Genomic DNA, 18,747 nt, shown 5'->3' with positions numbered 1-18,747 from the left:
AATGACTTGACTTTTTAATACATGAATTAGGGGGAGAAATTGTATATTATACATTTTGTGGGTGATAAAAGTAGTCTGTGGAATGTGGGATTCAAACCTATGTAAAATGGTGGTCATATTTTTCCATGTAGGTGTAGGTGTTTTTTACTCAATGCCACAGAAGAAGTTTTTGTCAAACATGCTCATTAAATATGTAGTCACATTAAAGAGTGAGTGGTGCTACACTTCAGTTAACCATGTATGTGTGTGATCTGACAAGGTTCTGGTTTATGCATTCACATGTGTGATGCAGGAGTAATGTGAGACAATATACTGTATACATATACTTGTTACTTTCAGGAAAGATTTCTGCATTTTGGGTCAAACCACACAATACATTCTGAGAATATCTAAATAATCCTATCTTGGTTTGTGATTTACTGTGTAGTTGACTGGTAACAGAAGTTTTATTTGAATTGATATTGTATTTATCACTATTTTCCCTGTTTGTAGACTGCTTGCTAACAAGACTTACTTTGATTCATATTTTGTTGTTTTACCTTTAATTTCACTATTGGTTGTTAGAAAGGCATAGGTTTTAGAGAGGCAAGCTCTAGCCACCCCAAGGGGCCTAGACAGCTATAAATTTACATAGACTGCAGAGAGGAAACTCCTGAGCATATCTGAACAACCCTATCTTGGTTTGTGATTTATTTAGCTATACTGTTAACAAGCAGTGTGACTGGGAGCGATAGTGAGCAGAAACTACTGCACATAAGGGAATCACAACTATTGTCTGGCTTGTAGAACTTGTATGGTTAGAACAACTTTACTGTACTTTATTATTTAGTTGTATATTGCTGATATGATTTTTGTCATATAAGTTGATTTAATTTCTCTTTGAATTCTGTGGATACTGATTTTGAATATTCTTTTCTTTTGCTATATTTTATTCATTTGAAGTTGAATATAGAGTCCTTAAATGAGAATGCATTTAATGATTTGCTAATGCACAAATATCTTGTACAGTTTAATAAATGCTATGCATATTTAAAGGTAACAGCTGATAACACTGGTGAGCTATGTTCCTCATGTCAAAAGTTGGATGATTTGCTTACCATTGTTAGAAGTAAATCTAGACTTAATGATGATGATTGCACTTGTGCAACTGGCATGGCCTGGAGAACTGTTGTATCATATATTAATGACTGGACTGATTAACTAAATAATGTTAGGCATAGAACAAATAGAATACATTTAGGAAATGATGCATCTATTGCCTGCAAAGAACATTTAACTCCTATGAAACAAGATGATGCCCCTGACAGCTTTAGAATCCTGGATGCAAGTATTCAGCAATCTGAGGATCCAGTTTGTTTAGAAGGAAACAAAAAAGAGAAAGAAAGGAAAAAGTTCTCAACAAATAACAAGGAAGAAAAATAAACTGATTAGTGACTGTAAAGAAAAGAGAATACGTAGTAAAAAAGGACACTGCTTTGTTATGTAACACACAGGTTACAGGAAATGGTGATATTTTTATGTCAGAAAAGCTTCAGTCTATAGAAAAAGGCATCATTTTTCCAATGGAGAAGGTAGAAAAAAAGAGGCAAGGGGCAGGTGAAAAAGAAGAAATCAAAACTGAATGTGGAAGGATTGAAGGACATTACTGTAAGAAAAAAAACACAGAAAGATAGATGTTGACTACATGGCTCAAGCTGTGGATTTACAATGCCAGCTGGATGATAATTTAATACACAATGAAAACAGAGGGATTAATAAGACTAATTGTGATGAAGAACTATCCTTCATAAAAATTGATAGAGCAGATACTACTGCATTAGAAGCTGAAGATTCTTCAGAACTAAGATTGAGGGCTCAGTGTCTGTTATTCTAAAAGTGTATTAATTCTGGTTTAAGCACTTGGGCTTTCAAGCCAGTTATTTTACATTAAGAGGGTTCGTGGTCTGCACTCTTGTGGGAGGAGAGGCTGGACTCTGCCCTTCTGAGCTGGGAATTTCTGGTTAAAGGCTTATAGTGCATGCATATCTGAACTGTTTCTTACTGAAGTTGGTGCGCCTTGTTTGCTGTGGCATAGACTGGATTCGGGCCTGCTGGATCTAGTTTTGTTTGTGTAACTTGAGCACTAATCCAGACATTCTCTAAAGTATTCAATGGTATTTATTACTGCTTGGTTGTAACTTGATTAAAGTGTAGCTATCATTCAAGTCTTTTGGATTAAGCACTTGGGCTTCAGACCAGTTGTTTTACATTAGGAAGGTTTGTGGCAAGCACTGTGGTGGCAGGACAGGTAGCTTTCATCCTTCTAAGTTGGGAACTGCTGATTGAGAGCCCAGTGTCCAAGTGTATTAGTTCTGGTTTAGGCACTTGGGCTTCAGGCCAGTTATTTTACATTAAGAAGGTTCGTGGTCTGCACTCTTGTGGGAGAAGAGGCTGGACTCTGCCCTTCTGAGCTGGGAATTTCTGGTTAAAGGTTTATAGTGCCTGAATATTTGAACTGTATCTTACTGAAATTGGTTCACCTTGTTTGCTCTAGCATAGACTAGATCCAGGCCTGCTGAATCTAGCTTTGTTTATATGCTTGTTGTTTGTTTGCTTGTTATTTCCCTGGAAGCTAATTCCACCTAATACGCAACTTCTCAGCTTCTGTGGATCACTAGTGATATCTGCATTGCTTACTGTACTTATTTCCTTGTTTCACTTGAAAGAAAGTTACTGTTTGTCGTTTTTTGCATTTAGTTACTTGTAACACATTGCACTCAAGTTACCTGGCACTTGCTCACTAAAGCAATTATATAAGTCAGCACTAAAAATTAAAAGCACTACACCCTCACTCCCCACTGGCCCTTGTTTTCAATTAAGGATTTCCCAATATTATTCTAGCATGTCCAAAGGTCAGTTGTCAATCTCCTCTCCGGTCCAGCTGGTGAATCTGGGAATCTTGAGGCAATGTTATAACTGCCTCATGTACACAGACAACCCTCTCCTCCTCCCACATAACACAAATACTTGCGAGAGATGCAGCTATTTAGCCAAACTGGAGGCTGAGCTCTCTCAACTCAGGACTGGCAAGACCAGACAGGAGGAGAAAGCAACTACACACACCACAAAACCAGCCTCACATAATGCTACCACTCCACTGAATCAAACACATAAACACACAAAGACATACTTGGAGGCTCTGAGTAAAAATTTACCTAAACAGCAGAGGCCTCCAAAGCAGACACCCAAACAACTGCTACGTCAAGACACCCCACAAGCAACACATAAACCACAAAAGCAGTGTGCAAAGCAGTCACAGCCCTTAAGGCCAAATACAACACCAAACATACTTGTCATAGGTGACTCCATAGTCAGACACACTGACGTCCCACTCACCAGGCTGAACAAGGAGAGGGTCACAGTAAGCTGCCTATCGTGCGCTAGAATCCGCCACATAACACAAGCACTGGTCACTCCACGGCAAGTACAAATATGACACAGTCATTGTCCATGCTGGTGTGAATGACCTGAGACGCACCTCCCTGGACTACATGAAAAGAGACATAGAGGAGCTCTCTGATTATGTAGCCCAGGCAGGTATGACCCTAACCCTGAGCAGTATCCTTCCTTCACCAAGAATGATGCCACAATATAGAGACAAGATGATCAGCTTTAACAATTGGCTTAATGTCTGGTGTCATTCAAAGGGGATCCAGTGTCTGTCTGCCTGGGATGACATGCTTGACAAGCCACGCTGCTTCAAGGGACGGCTTGCACCTGTCACCCTGGGATTCGGATATTGGCTAAGGCTCTTGCCACCCCCATAGTGCCTTTTTTAGGCAAGGCTCAAATTCTAAACCTACCACCCTAGAAAACAAAAATGGGAAGAAACTGAGGGTAATGCTGCTCAATGCCAGAAGTCTAAATCTCAAAATGCACGCACTCGAGGCCCTTCTCAGTATGGAGAACATCGATGTCTGTGCTGTAACTGAAACCTGGTTCAAGGCTCCTGAGAGCACCCCGGCACTATTAGGTTTTACCTCATATCATGCGTTCTGGACCCAAAACCCGGACCACACCACAAAAGGAGGGGGTGTATCCATATTCATAAAGGATACCCACACCTCCAGGTTGGTGGCAATGCACGAAGCTTCGGAAACCATCCAGGTGCAACTAACCATAGGCAAAACTGCTCTACAAATTGTAGCATGCTACAGGCCACCCTCTCAAACTCAGGAACCCCACACAGCCTTCCTGAAGACACTGGAGGGTATAAATGTATCTCCAAACACCATCATATTGGGTGACTTCAACTACCCGAATATAGACTGGGAACATTACTCAAGCCCTAACTTTCTAGCCCAACGGTTCCTGGAGTTCATAAATTCAAATGCCATGGAACAGCTAGTCACTGTTCCCACGAGAGGAGAAAATATACTAGATCTCATTGTCACAAACATGGGGACAAAATGCTCCACACCGGAAGTATATCCCGCATTGGTGAGATCTGATCATAAACTAATCTCACTGGAAATCCACATCCCGCCCCCACCCCAAACAAAAAAGACCATAGTGAAGAACTTCTCTAAAGCAAACTTCACACTACTCAAGACTGGTGTAGTATCCTTCAAGGCCCCTGAGCCAGAGGAAACCACAACCCAAGCTGCGGAAGCCCTTACAAATGCCTTCTATGAACACCTCCAGGACTGCATGGATCAGGCAATCCCAAATAAAACCAAGACTCTTTCCACAAAGGGCAAACGTCCAGTCTGGTGGACCCCAGCCATTAACAAACTTTACAATAAGAGGAGAAAGCTATTACATGATAGAACAAAATCCATAAAAGGGAAGTCACCCCTGATCATTATTAGTAAAAAAATACGAGCACTCATAAAATCAACTAAGGCCAATTTTGAGAGAAAAATTGCCATGGATTCAAAGGACAATCATAAGGCCTTTTTCACCTATGTTAGGAACCTGGGTGGAAACTCCCAGATATGCTCAGAATTAGTCCAAAATGATACAAAAATCACTGAACCCACAGACATTGCCAACATACTGGCAGACAGGTTCAGTGCAAACTTCACCCCGCTCCCCTAAAGGAGAGATAACTATCCCAGCCGAAAGTGTAGCCTCCCGGACATCTCAAATGCGCAGGTGAAAGCTGCTCTCTAAAGCTAAAAACACACCATCAATGGGACCGGATGGTGCCCCGGCTGTGTGCTACACGAGCTAAATGAGGATTTATACCCGCACATAAGGCAGCTGTTTAATCTCAGCCTTACCACAGGATACGTGCCCAAGGAGTGGCGTACGGCAACTGTGGTCCCACTCCACAAAGGCGGCGCCTCTACGGAGCCTGGTAATTACCGCCCCATAAGCTTAACAAGTCTAGTCTGCAAAGCTATGGAGAGGATCATAATGGAGCTCATAAACAAAGATATACGGGACTTGCAGACATTGGACCCGACCCAGTTTGGCTTTGTCAAGGGAAGATCATGCCTTTTGAACTTGGTCGACTTCTTCGAAACAGTCACCAAGGCCATTGATGAGGGAAAGGCAGTCCATACAGCATACCTTGACCTTGCAAAGGCTTTCGACACAATACCCCACTCGGGTATTGTAGAAAAACTTACCAGCTTAAATGTAAACCCATATGTCACAAGATGGGTTGCAAACTGGCTTAAGGACAGAACCCACAGGGTTAGAGTTGCTGGCGCTGTGTCAGACTCCAAGCCGGTCACAAGTGGTGTCCCACAGGGCTCGGTCCTTGGCCCCCTATTGTTTGGCATCTACTTCTTAGACGTACAGGCCAGCACGGGAGGACTTTGGCTGACAAAGTTTGCAGACGACTGCAAACTGGGCGCCATAGTGGAAAGTGCATTGGACACGGATATCCTTCAGAAGGGACTCACGGAAACAGATAGCTGGTGCCAGAGCCATGGCCTGAAGTTAAATGCCAAAAAATGTATAGTCATACCCTTCGGGAAAAACAAGGTAACCCCAAGCTACCATATAGGTGGCAATCCACTAAGCACAGAAGAGGTTATCAGGGACCTGGGGACCCAGGTTGACAGTGGCCTTTCTTTTGACACTCACATTGCTAAAGTGGTTAGAAAGACCTTCTACATTGCCCACTTGATCATGAAGGGATTCACATCCAGATCTAGTGAGGTCATTGTTCCCCTGTACTCTTCACTTATCAGACCAATGATCGAGTACAATGCCTCATTCGGGATGTATCTCACCCGACATCTGCAGCAATTGGAGAGACCCCAAATGTTCCTCACCAAAAGGATAAAGGGACTCCAAAATCTCTCATATGCTGCCAGATTGAAGAAACTCCAGCTCTATTCAGTCGCATACCGTCTGCTCAGAGGTGACATGTGCCTGACATACAAGGCCATGTCCAACCCGGAATTAATGGACATGCTTCACCTCAAAAAATCCAAATCCACCAAAACCACTAGAGCAAGCAACTTAAACCTTAGCACGGATATAAATAGGACGTGCTGGAGGGACAGATTTATCACTCAGAGACTCCCTATGCTGTGGAATAAAATCCCGGTCCATGTGAGGCAGAGCACCTCGCTGACTCTGTTCAAGAGAAATCTAGACCTGTGGATGGGAGATCGTAGGTTTACCCCGGGAATCATCTCTGTGTCACTGCTGTACAGAGGCACAACAAACTAATGGGCACAGTATTTTTTCATATAAGGGGTGGCGTAAGCCACAAAAATTTGGGCTAGGCTTATAAATGCCTTAGGGCAGATAGCCTAGTATAAACCTATGAACCTATGAACCTATGAACTGGCCAGCAAAGATATTCTTGTAATTGGAGCTTCGATTATTACAGGAACTGATACTTATATTTTCAGAGATGATAATGAACATCAAATCATGCTATGCTTGCCAGGAGCAAAAATAGAAGATTTGAGAGAAGCCTTGGAATGTCTTAATGTAAGGAAGTATGGCTCTGTTTTTATTCATGTTGGAACAAATGATGTTACCCATAAGGATTCTCTGACTGCTAGTAGGGAACTGAAAGCCCTCTTAGATAGTATAGCTTGTAATGGTGTTAGGATGTATTTTTCACAAATTACTTATAGAAAGGATAGTCAGGTCACTTTGAATGAAAAGACTTTTTGGGTAAATACCTACATGGAAAAAAAGCCCTGTTTTAAAAAATGTAAACGTGCAGAGCATCCGAGCCTAGTTTTGGGCACATGTGTTCAGACAGGATGGTGTAGATTTGTCAAGATTAGGGAAGAAAATTTTTGCAGCAGATATTTTGCAGTATTTGACAAACACTAGGCAGGATTTTTGGCAGGTTGAACATTTAACAATTCACAGATAGCAAAATTTGATGCATCTCTGATGGTTGTTAATGCTAGGAGCATCAATAATAAAAGTTTTTTATTGGAAAATTAGTTCCCACAAGATTGATGTTATTGTTTGTGAAACATGGTTAAAGAACAGTGACTGGAAACCAGTTCTGTCAGGACATGAATGCTATTTACTGAAACAAACATTCTAACAAAAAAATCTGGTGGAGGTGTTATGATAGGGATTAAAGATAGCTATGGGGCCTGTGATTATTACATGTTCAGTGATAATACCAGTGCTAAGTGTGACAATAAAGACAACCCTGGAACATATAACAATTGTTGGAGTGTATAGACCACCAAAGTCAAGCACAGATGACCTAGAGGAATTCATACATTTCTTGCATGAAACACAAGAGGAAGGAATAATATTAGCTGGGGATTTAAACTTACCAGAAACAGACTGGAATAATATTGATTCAACAATGTTAGCAAGGAAATTATTCACAGCATATATTCAGGGACAACAATTGCTTCAGATTGTAAAAAAAAAAAAAAAAAACTAGCAGGGAACAGAACATTGTTTGTGTTCCTAAAGAATGTCCAACAGCAAAAACCAACCAAGTAGAATAAAAAGTTCCGTACTGAACAGACAAAAAAAGTCTTTAATTCACAATTCCAACAATAAAATGAGCGCTTTCGTCTGCACACAGCAGACTTAGTCTGCTGTGTGCAGACGAAAGCGCTCATTTTATTGTTGGAATTGTGAATTAAAGACTTTTTTTGTCTGTTCAGTACGGAACTTTTTATTCTACTGTGTTCCTAAAGAAATTACTGTTACTTCAAGTCAAGTTTTACCACCATTGATGTGCAGTGATCATGGGATTATAAAGGTTAATTTGTTGCTAGATAATTCTGCCAAACTGAAATCTAAACCAGTGCGCAGAAGGTTAATTACAGATTATATGGAAGCAAAACATTTTGCTATGTAAAATTGACTGAAGTAAGTTGTTCAGTGGAAAAATTGCAGATGGAATGTGGAAAGTTTTGAAAGATAAATTTTTTGAGTGCAAAAAAATCAAAAAGCTGTTTAATATCAGGATCTAGGCATACAGCATCAGGGGGATATATTTCTATAAGATCGGGACATCTGATTAAGGTGAGAGACAAAAAATATAAGAAATGGAAGAGAGGTCAAACTACAACTTTGAAAACTGAAATAAGCAGGCTAGACAAACAGGTTAAGCATGGTGTGAGACAAGATCAAGAAAAATTTGAAGCACATTTATATAAAGATATTGAGCATAATAGGAAACCTTTTTATAGATACATAATACGTGGAAGGAGTAAAGACACACAAATTGATAAACTGTGTGTAGATTCTAAAATTTATTCTCAGACAAAACAGATTATAGATATATTTACAAAATCTTATATAAAACAGTTTAGCTCCACAAAAGGGGTAATAAGTTGTCTGAGTGAAATCCAGGTAACTCCAGATACTGGAATCAAATTAGATTATATCAAAAAAGAACTGTGCAAACTGGATCCAGACTAAGCACAGGGAGGAGACATAATTAGTAACAATGAATTGAGAACACTTCAGCAAGAACTTACGGTACCATTGTATGTATTATTCACTAGGCCATATAAATATGGGGAGATTTCTCAAGATTGAAGACATGCGCTTATTAAGCCTGTCTTTAAGGGAAAGGAGAGTAGGACAAACCCAGAGTCATAGAGACCATTAAATCTACTTTCATGTTGTGGAATAATAATGGAGAAGGTAATACTGGATAAGCTATTGTCAGAACTGGATACGTTGGGACTTGAAACCATCTCAGCATGCATATGTTGAAAACAGATTTATTACCACCTGTAACATGATGTTCTATAACAACATAATAACATCTATGAATGAAAAATTGTGCTGTGATGTAATTTATATAGATTTAACTTTAGCATTTGACAGGGTCATGCACAAAACACTGATCAATAAATTAGTACTATTGGGTATTGATGTACTTTTGATAAGATGGATAGCTGAATGGCATACAAATAGGACATGGCAAGTATCACACACCAACTGGACAGGCGAAATCCTTGGTTACAGTCAGGGTGTCCCACAGGGCTCTGTCCTAGGCCATTACTTGTTCATATTGTATCTTTCAGATCTAACTTTTCCATCTGATTTGTTCAACAGTCTATATGCAGATAACCTGAAATTGGGTAAACTGATTACATGTGTTACAGATAAGGCATGTCTGCAAAATAACTTGACTAAACTGACCATTTGGGAACAGGAGAATAATATGCTGATAAATACATCAAGAACTAAGCATATGAGATTTGGGAGACAAACTGAGAGGTGAATATTTAATACAGCACACAGTGATTGAAACTGTAGACTTATTTAAATACCTGGGTATATAGGTAGATTCAGTTATGAGTTTTTCTAATCACATCAACCAATTGGTAAATGATAGTTATAGAACTATGGGGTGTATAAAAAGTTTGATAAAATCTAGGAAATCAAAAATAATAGAGTCATTGTTTGTTAGTTACATTAGACCCAAACTTGAATATGTAATAACAATATGCTCGTATTCTGAGTGGTTGGCTGCCGAGATTCACCTGCATAAATCAGCTGACAAAAGCTGATTTAAGTATACGTTTCTCTGCACTTATTTAAGATTAGAAATTTGTAGATAATTGTTTCACTTGAATATTGTACTCCCTGTCTAGCTGCAGTTAGTTGCCTGAAGTGTGAAAAAGTGTAGCCATCTGGATACATTGAAAGTTGTTAGACTGCTTTTGAAATCCTGTGTTAACTTAGCCTGGGGGGGGGGGTTCTGTTTGCATTATAATCTGTGCTGGTCACATTTTTTAATCATTCTACTAATCTTCTGAGTGGTTGGCTGCTGGGATTCACCTGCATAAATCAACTGACAAAAGCTGATTTAAGTATACTTTTCTCTGCAATTATTTAAGATTAGAAATTTGTAGATAATTGTTTCACTTGAATACTGTACTCCATGTCTAGCTGCAGTTAGTCTCCCACCCACCCCCACCCTGTTCTTGCTGTGGTATTAATCTTGGTGGCTTTGGAATTACCTGCCCCTGCTATACATCTGTTTTTGGACACTCCTACTGGGCCCATCTCATTTGCTCACTCAACTAATTACAGTGAGATCATATTTTGATTTCAGACACTCCTACCAGTACTATCTCCTCTGCTGTGTACAGAAGGAGCACTTGGGAAGGACATCCCCTATAGCATTTTAATCTGCTCTGTTCCCTTCCTCTCCACACAAAAAGAAAATACTTATACTTTCTTGAGCTGCTCTTACATAACTGTCAACTACCTTAATACCTTAATTTGCTGCTCTGTGTGCTTTTAAGTGTTCAAGTGCTCCTATATGATTTTTCATAAACTTGTTTTTTGTCATTTTTAACTTATCTGCATTTATTTAAACTGTATTTGCCTTAATATTGCTACACAATCAAGTGTACTAGCTTGTACTGCATTTAAAGTGTTTTTGCTACTGTCATTAGCTCATTCTTTCTAATGCAGGGAAAACTTTTTGAGAACGCCAACCCACTTAAAAAAAAAAAAATATATATATACACACACACACACACACACACATATATATATATATATATATATATATATATGTATATATATATATATATATATATATATATATATATATATATATATATATAGGTTCATAGGTTCATACTAGGCTATCTGTCCTAGGGCATTTATAAGCCTAGCCAGAGTATGTTTGGCTTTCGCCACCCATTTTAAATTAATTTTGCTATGCCCTTTTTCGAGGTTAGTATACTGTGCCTCTGTCTAACAGTGACACAGAAGTGATACCCGGGGTAAACCTATGATCTCCCATCCACTCATCAAGATTCCTCTTGAAGAGAGTCAATGAGGGACTCTGCCTAACCTGGACTGGGATTTTATTCCATAGTGAAGGGAGCCTCTGGGTTATGAATCTGTCCCTCCAGCATGTCCTATTTATTTCAGTGCTGAGGTTCAAGTCTCTCGCGTGTAGCTCGATGGGATTTGGATTTTTTGAGGTGCAGCATGTCCCTTAATTCCGGGTTGGACATGGCCTTATACATCAGGCACAGGTCACCTCTGAGCAGTCGGTATGCCACTGAGTAGAGTTGGAGTTTCTTTAACCGGGCAGCATATGGCATCTGTTTGAGCCCTTTGATCCTCTTGGTGAGGTACTTTTGGGGTCTTTCCAGTTGCTGCAGGTGTTTGGTAAGGTACATCCCAAAAGGGGCATTGTACTCGATTATGGACCTGATGAGGGATGAGTAAAGAGGCACGATGACCTCCCCTAATCTAGATGTGAATCCCTTCATGATTAGGTGGGCTATATAAAATGGTTTTCTAACCACTTTGGCCACGTGGTTGTCAAATGAGAGATTGCTATCAACTTTGGTCCCCAGGTCCCTAATGACTTCTTCTGTACTTAATGGATTACCACCTATGTGGTAATTTGTGGGCACTTTGTTTTTGCCAAAGGGGATGACTATAAACTTTTTGGCATTTAGCTTGAGGCCATGGCTCTGGCACCAGTTGTCTGTTTCTATGAGGCCCTTTTGGAGGATGCTTGTGTCGGCTGGAGAGTCGATTATGGCACCCAGTTTGCAGTCATCTGTGAACTTGGTCAGCCACAGTCCTTCCGTGTTGGCCTGTACCTCCGAGAAATATATACCAAACAAGAGAGGTCCCAGGACTGAGCCTTGTGGGACGCCACTTGTAACTGGTTTGGAGTCTGACATGGCTCCAGCAATTCTAACCATGTGGGTTCTGTCCTTGAGCCAGTTTGCAACCGATCTAGTGACATAGGGGTTTATATTTAAGCTGGTGAGCTTATCTATAATGCCCAAGTGGGGTATTGTATCGAAGGCTTTTGCGAGGTCCAGATATTCTGTGTGGACCACCTTCCCTTCGTCAATGGCCTTGGTGACTGTTTCAAAGAAGTCAACCAGGTTTAAGAGGCAGGATCTGCCCTTAACAAAGCCAAACTGGGTAGGATCCAGTGTCTGTAGGTCCCCAATATCTTTATTTATGAGGGCCATAATGATCCTTTCCATAGCTTTGCAGACCAAGCTAGTCAGGCTTATGGAGCGATAGTTTCCAGGGTCCGTTGAGGCACCACCTTTGTAGAGAGGGACCACTGTTGCTGTACGCCACTCTTTGGGTACATATCCTGTAGTAAGGCTGAGATTGAACAGTAGTTTTATGTTTGGGTTTAGCTCTTCTTGGAGTTCATGTAGGACGCAGCCTGGGACACTGTCTGGTCCCATTGATGCTGTGTTTTTTGCTTTGGAGAGGGCGGCTCCCACCTGAGCATCTGAGATGTTGGGGGGGCAGCACTCTGCTGGGATAGATATTTGCCCTTTTGGTGGGGAGGGGGGGAGAAGTTTGCGCTGAACCTGTCAGCTAGGATGTTGGCAATGTCTGTGGGACCAGTGTATTTTTTGTCATTTTGGACTAATTCTGAGCATATCTGTGAATTCCCACCCAGGTTCCTAACATAACTAAAGAAAGCCTTGTGATTATCTTTAGTGTCCTGTGCAATTTTTCTCTCGAAGCTGGCCTTTGATGATTTTATGAGTGCCCTTAGTTTTTTGTTAATACTGATCAGAGATGCCTTCCCTTTTTGGGATTTTGGTCTATCATGTAGTAGCTTCCTCCTTCTATTGTATAGTTTGTTTATGGCTGGGGTCCACCAGACAGGTTGTCTGCCTTTGGAGGATTGGGTCTTGGTTTTATTTGGGATTGCATGATCCATGCATTCCTGAAGGTGTTCATAGAATGCATTTATAAAGGATTCTGCGGTCTGGGCCGTATTTTCCACAGGCCCGGGGGCTTTGAAGGATTCCACCTCGGTTTTGAGGAGTGTGAAATTTGCTTTAGAGAAGTTTTTCACTGTGGTTTTCTGGGCAGGGGGTGGGGTCGGGATGTGAATATCCAGTGAGATCAGTTTATGGTCTGATTTTACCAGTGAGGGATACACTTCTGGTCTGGAGCATAGAGTCCCCATGTTGGTGATGATCAGGTCCAGTATGTTTTCCCCTCTTGTGGGAGTGGTAACAAGTTGTTCCATAGCATTTGAGTATATATATATATATATATATATTCCAAGCTTGTTTTCTGCCTTTCATGTAAGTAGTCTAACCCAGATATAGATTTGCTGTATCCAGGACTGTTTGTAAACTTCTGTGCCCCCAAGCCTTTCTGTGTTGGTGGGAAGCCTTTGAGTTTATCAGTGGGAGTGGTAAGCACAAGGTAGCCTATCTACCATAAGAGTGGTGTCTGGCCAAGAAATTGTAGTTTATTGGCTGTTTGGGCAGTTTTTCCATCTCTTTCAACTTTCTGGTTTAAAAGCCTGCGTTTTTGCTTGTTTCCCACCTTTCCTGTAACTAGTCTAGTCCAGATGCAGATTTGCTGTATCCAGAACTATTTGTAAGCTTCTGTTCCCCCACGCTTATTCTGTGTTGGAGGGAAGCCTTCCAGCTTGTTAGTGGGAGTGGTAAGCACTAAGTAGCCTATCTACTACAAAAGTGGTTTCTAGCCCAGAAATTGTAGATTATTAGTTGTTCGGGCGGTTTTTCCATCTCTTTCAACTTTCTGGTTTAAAAGTCCGTGTTTGCACTCATTTCCCACCTTTCCTGTAACTAGTCTAGTCCAGATACAGATTTGCTGTATCCAGGACTGTTTGTAAGCTTCTGTGCCCCCAAAGCTTTTCTGTTTTGGAGGGAAGCCTTCTAGCTTATCAGTGGGAGTGGTAAGCACTAGGCAACCTATCTATCACAAGAGTGGTTTCTGGCGCAGAAATTGTAGTTTATTGGCCATTTGGGCAGTTTTCCCATCTCTTTCAACTTTCTGGTTTAAAAACCTGTGTTTGCACTTGTTTCTCACCTTCCCTGTAACTAGTTTAGTCCAGATACAGATTTGCTGTATCCAGGACTGCTTGTAAGCTTCTTTGCCCCCAAGCCCTTCTGTGTTGGAGGGAAGCCTTCTAGCTTATCAGTGGGAGTGGTAAGCACAAGGTAGCCTATCTACCACAAGATCCAGATACAGATTCTTAGTTTTAGCACTTCAGTTTGCTTATTCGTGCTCAGCACTTTTTCAGAACTTGTTGTAAGCACTAAATAAACTACAAATTACTACAGCAATCAACCGTCCTCATTACCAAGAGAATAACAGTTTTTGCACTTACTTTCCTCACTTGCTTAGAGAAAAACAGATCTTGTACTCACTTTCCTCACTTGTCTAGAGGAAAATAGTTTTTTATTCAGGCATGTCCAAGGGTCAGCTCCCAGTGCTCTCTCCTGTCTATCTGATGAATCTGGGCATCTTGAGGCAATGTAGAAATTGCATCATGTACACAGACAACCCTCTCCTTCTACCACCCAACACTACAACCTGTGAGAGATGCACTTATCTAGCTAAACTGGAGGTAAAGCTCTCTCCAACCAAAACTGAACTTGGCAGTCAAGAGGAGAAGATAAACACTTGCACCACAGCACACTCATCACATAATTCCACTAAACCTACACCACCAAAATCCACACATAGAAACACAAAAACATTTGCGGAGGCTCTCAATAATAATCTGCTCAAAAAACAGAGACCTCCAAAGCAGAAATGCAAGCAACCTCCTCCCATGAACACAACCCAAATGACACACAGCCCACAGACTCAGTGTGTCATTCAACCACAGCCCATAAGGCAAAACAACATATCCAGCACACTAGTCATAGGTGACTCTATAGTCAAGCATACTGATGCCCCACTCACCAGACTAAACAAGGAAAAGGTTACTGTCAGCTGCCTGTCAGGTGCCAGGATCTGCCACATAACCCATGCACTCAGGTCACTCCACAACAAGTACAAATATGACTCTATGATTGTCCATGTTGGTGTGAATGACCTGAGATGTACCTCCCTGGACTACATGAAAAGAGACATGGAAGAGCTCTCCGATCTTGTAACCCAGGCAAGTATGACCCTGTCCCTGAGTAGCATCCTGCCATTACCCAGAATGATATCGCAGTACAAGGACAAAATGATTGAGTTCAACAATTGGCTAAGCTCCTGGTGTCATTCTATGGGGATCCAGTATCTGTCTGCCCGGGACGACATGGTCGATAGGCCACGATGCTTTGCCAAAGATGGCCTGCACCTGTCACCACTGGGATTCCAGATACTGGCAAAGGCTCTTGCCATGCCTATAGTGCCTTTTTTAGGCAAGGTACAAATGACAAATTCACCACCATAACAGGAACAGGCAAGCAAAATCTGAGGGTAATGCTACTCAATGCTAGAAGTCTAAATCTCAAAATGCACTCACTCAAGGCACTCCTTAAAATGGAGAACATCGATATCTGTGCAGTGACTGAGACCTGGTTCAAGGCTCCAGAGAGCACCCCTGCATTACCAGGCTATAACTCATACCACACTTTTCGGCCATCTAACCTGGACCGGAACACCAAAGGCGGAGGTGTGTCCATATTCATTAAGGATATCCACACCTCCAGGCTAGTTGCTCAGCATAATGCATCCGAGGTTATCCAAGTGCAACTAACTCTGGGCAAAACTGCAATCCAAATTATAGCTTGATACAGATCCCCCACTATGCCCCAGGATTCCCACTCCTTTTTTCTTGATATACTGGAAAATATTGGGGTTCAACCAAACACCCTAATATTGGGTGATTTCAACTACCCCACCATTAACTGGGAAAACTACTCATGTACCAACTCTTTTGCTCAGTGCTTTCTGGAATTCATAAATTTCAATACCCTGGATCAACTTATCCACACCCCAACAGGGGCAACAATATCCTAGACCTAGTCATTACCATGAGTGACCGGTGTTCCACACCTGAAGTCAACTCCTCATTGGTCATATCCGACCATAAGCTAATCACCCTAGATATCCACATCCCGCCCCCACCCCCCCCCCCATTAAGGAAACCACAGTAAAAAATTTCTCTAAAGCCAACTTCATGTTTCTTAAGACAGAAGTGGCGAATTTCATGACACCCATGCAGATGAACAATACAGTTACGACTGCTGAATCCTACACAAATGCACTCTATAAGTACTTACACGAGTGCATGGATCGTGCTATCCCAAACAGAACCAAGACGCTATCCTCCAAAAAAAGGAAGCCAATCTGGTGGTCCCCTGCCATAAACAAACTCTACAACAGAAGGAAGAAACTGCTGCAAAAGAGAGTAAAACCCCATGAGTGGAGGAGCTCCCTTAGCCTCAGTAAGAAGCTGAGATCCCTTATAAGATCCTCCAAAGCTAGCTACAAAAACAAGATCGCCACTGATTCTAAGGACAACCACAAAGCATTCTATAGCTATGTCAAGAATCTCAATGGCAAGACCCAGATCTGCTCTGTGTTACAGCAAAATGGCATAAAAATTACAGAACCAACTGATATTGCCAGCATCCTGGCAGATAGGTTCAGTGCTAACTTTACCCCCCTCTCACCCCTAAAGGACCCATATCTATGCAGGACGAATGCAGAGTCCCTGTAATCACGGCTACACAGGTAAAAGCAGCATTCTCTAAAGCCAAAAACACAGCTTCCATGGGACTGGACAACATCCCAGGCTGCATTTTACACGAACTTCAGAACAAACTGGCTCCCCATCTAAGCACCATATTCACTCATAGCCTCATGTCAGGCTTTGAGCCCATTGAATGGCGCACAGCAACAGTTATCCCACTCCACAAAGGGGGAGCCACCACTGATCCTGGGAACTATTGCCCTATTAGCCTGACGAGCCTGGTCTGCAAGGCCATGGAACATATCATCATGGAATTCATAAACAAAGACATTGGTAACCTCCAAACTCTGGACCCCACCCAGTTTGGGTTTGTGAAAGGCAGATCATGCCTCCTGAACCTGGTCTACTTTGAGACAGTCACCAAAGCCATAGACAAGAGTAAGGTGGTTCACACAGCCTATCTTGACCTCGCCAAGGCTTTTGACAACATTCCCCATTCTGGAATTATAGCTAAACTCACCAAACTAGGTATAAATCCCTATGTCACAAGATGGATTGCCAACTGGCTCACTGACAGAACCCACACTGTAAAAGTTGCAGACTCCAAATCTGACTTCAAACCAGTGACAAGTGGAGTACCACAGGATTCAGTCCTGAGACCTCTCCTGTTTGGTATCTACTTCTCTGAAGTGCAGGCTAACATAGAAGGCCTCTGGCTAATGAAGTTCACAGATGACTGCAAGCTAGGGAGCTATAGTAGAGTCCCCAAATGATGTGGACATCCTACAGAAGGGCCTCACTGAAGCAGATGCCTGGTGTCAGAGCCATGGCCTCAAGCTCAATGCCAAAATGTGCATTGTTATCCCCTTTGGTAAAAACTCTGTACCCATGAACTACCACATAGGCGGTAGTCTTCTTAACGCCGAATGTGTGATACCTTAGGACCCAGGTGGACAGTACTCTCTCCTTTGATAATCACATTGCCACAGTAGTCAGGAAATCCTTCTACATGGCACACCTCATCACAAAAGGGTTCTCATCCAGGAAAAAAGAGGCCATTGTTCCCCTCTACTCGACACTTATTAGACCCATTATAAAGTACAATGCCCGTTTAGGAATGTACCTCACAAGACATCTGCAGCAGCTGTAAAGGGCACAGAACTACCTCACAAAGAGGATTACTGGCCTCAAACAGATGCCCTACACTGACCATCTCAAAAAACTCCAGCTTTATTATGTAGCATATCATCTACTCTGAGGTGATCTCTGCCTAACATATAAAGCTATGTCAAACCCAGAGCTGCTGGACATGCTACACCTAAAGAAATCCCAATCCCTCCGAGCTACATGCTTTAGGGACCTAAACCTTGTCACCACAATAAACAGGACATGCCGGAGGGATAGATTCCTGCCACAGAGACTTCCCATACTCTGGAACAAGCTACCCATCTATGTCAAGCAAAGTTCCTCATTAACACTCTTCAAGAAAAATCTTGATGAGTGGATGAGTAATAGGAAATATAACCCGGGGATCACTTCTGTGGCTCTGCTTGACAGGGGCACATGAAATTAACTTTCTTGGGTTGGCATAAGCTAGGGAACTTTGTTGGCTAGGCTTACTTAGGCCCTTGGGCCAATAGCCTAGTACCTACCTATGAACCTATGGAAACCCTATAAGAAAACAAGCATGAGTAAACTTTAAGTTATTATGAAAGACTAAAATATCTGAACTTGTACAGTATTTCTTATAGATATCTAAAAGTTGATCTTTTTTGGGTATACAGGGCATTTAGAGACAACCACCGCTGGGAACGTCTGGGGTTATCAAAATGTACTAGAGAATCATCCAACAACCTATGTTTCAGATTCTGTAGGAA

Source organism: Protopterus annectens, chromosome 5.part0, assembly GCF_019279795.1.
Source record: "Protopterus annectens isolate FY-2018-M chromosome 5.part0, PAN1.0, whole genome shotgun sequence".
Taxonomy (NCBI): Eukaryota; Metazoa; Chordata; order Ceratodontiformes; family Protopteridae; genus Protopterus; species Protopterus annectens.
The sequence above is the reverse complement of the archived record's forward strand: the minus strand, read 5'-3'. Positions refer to the sequence as shown.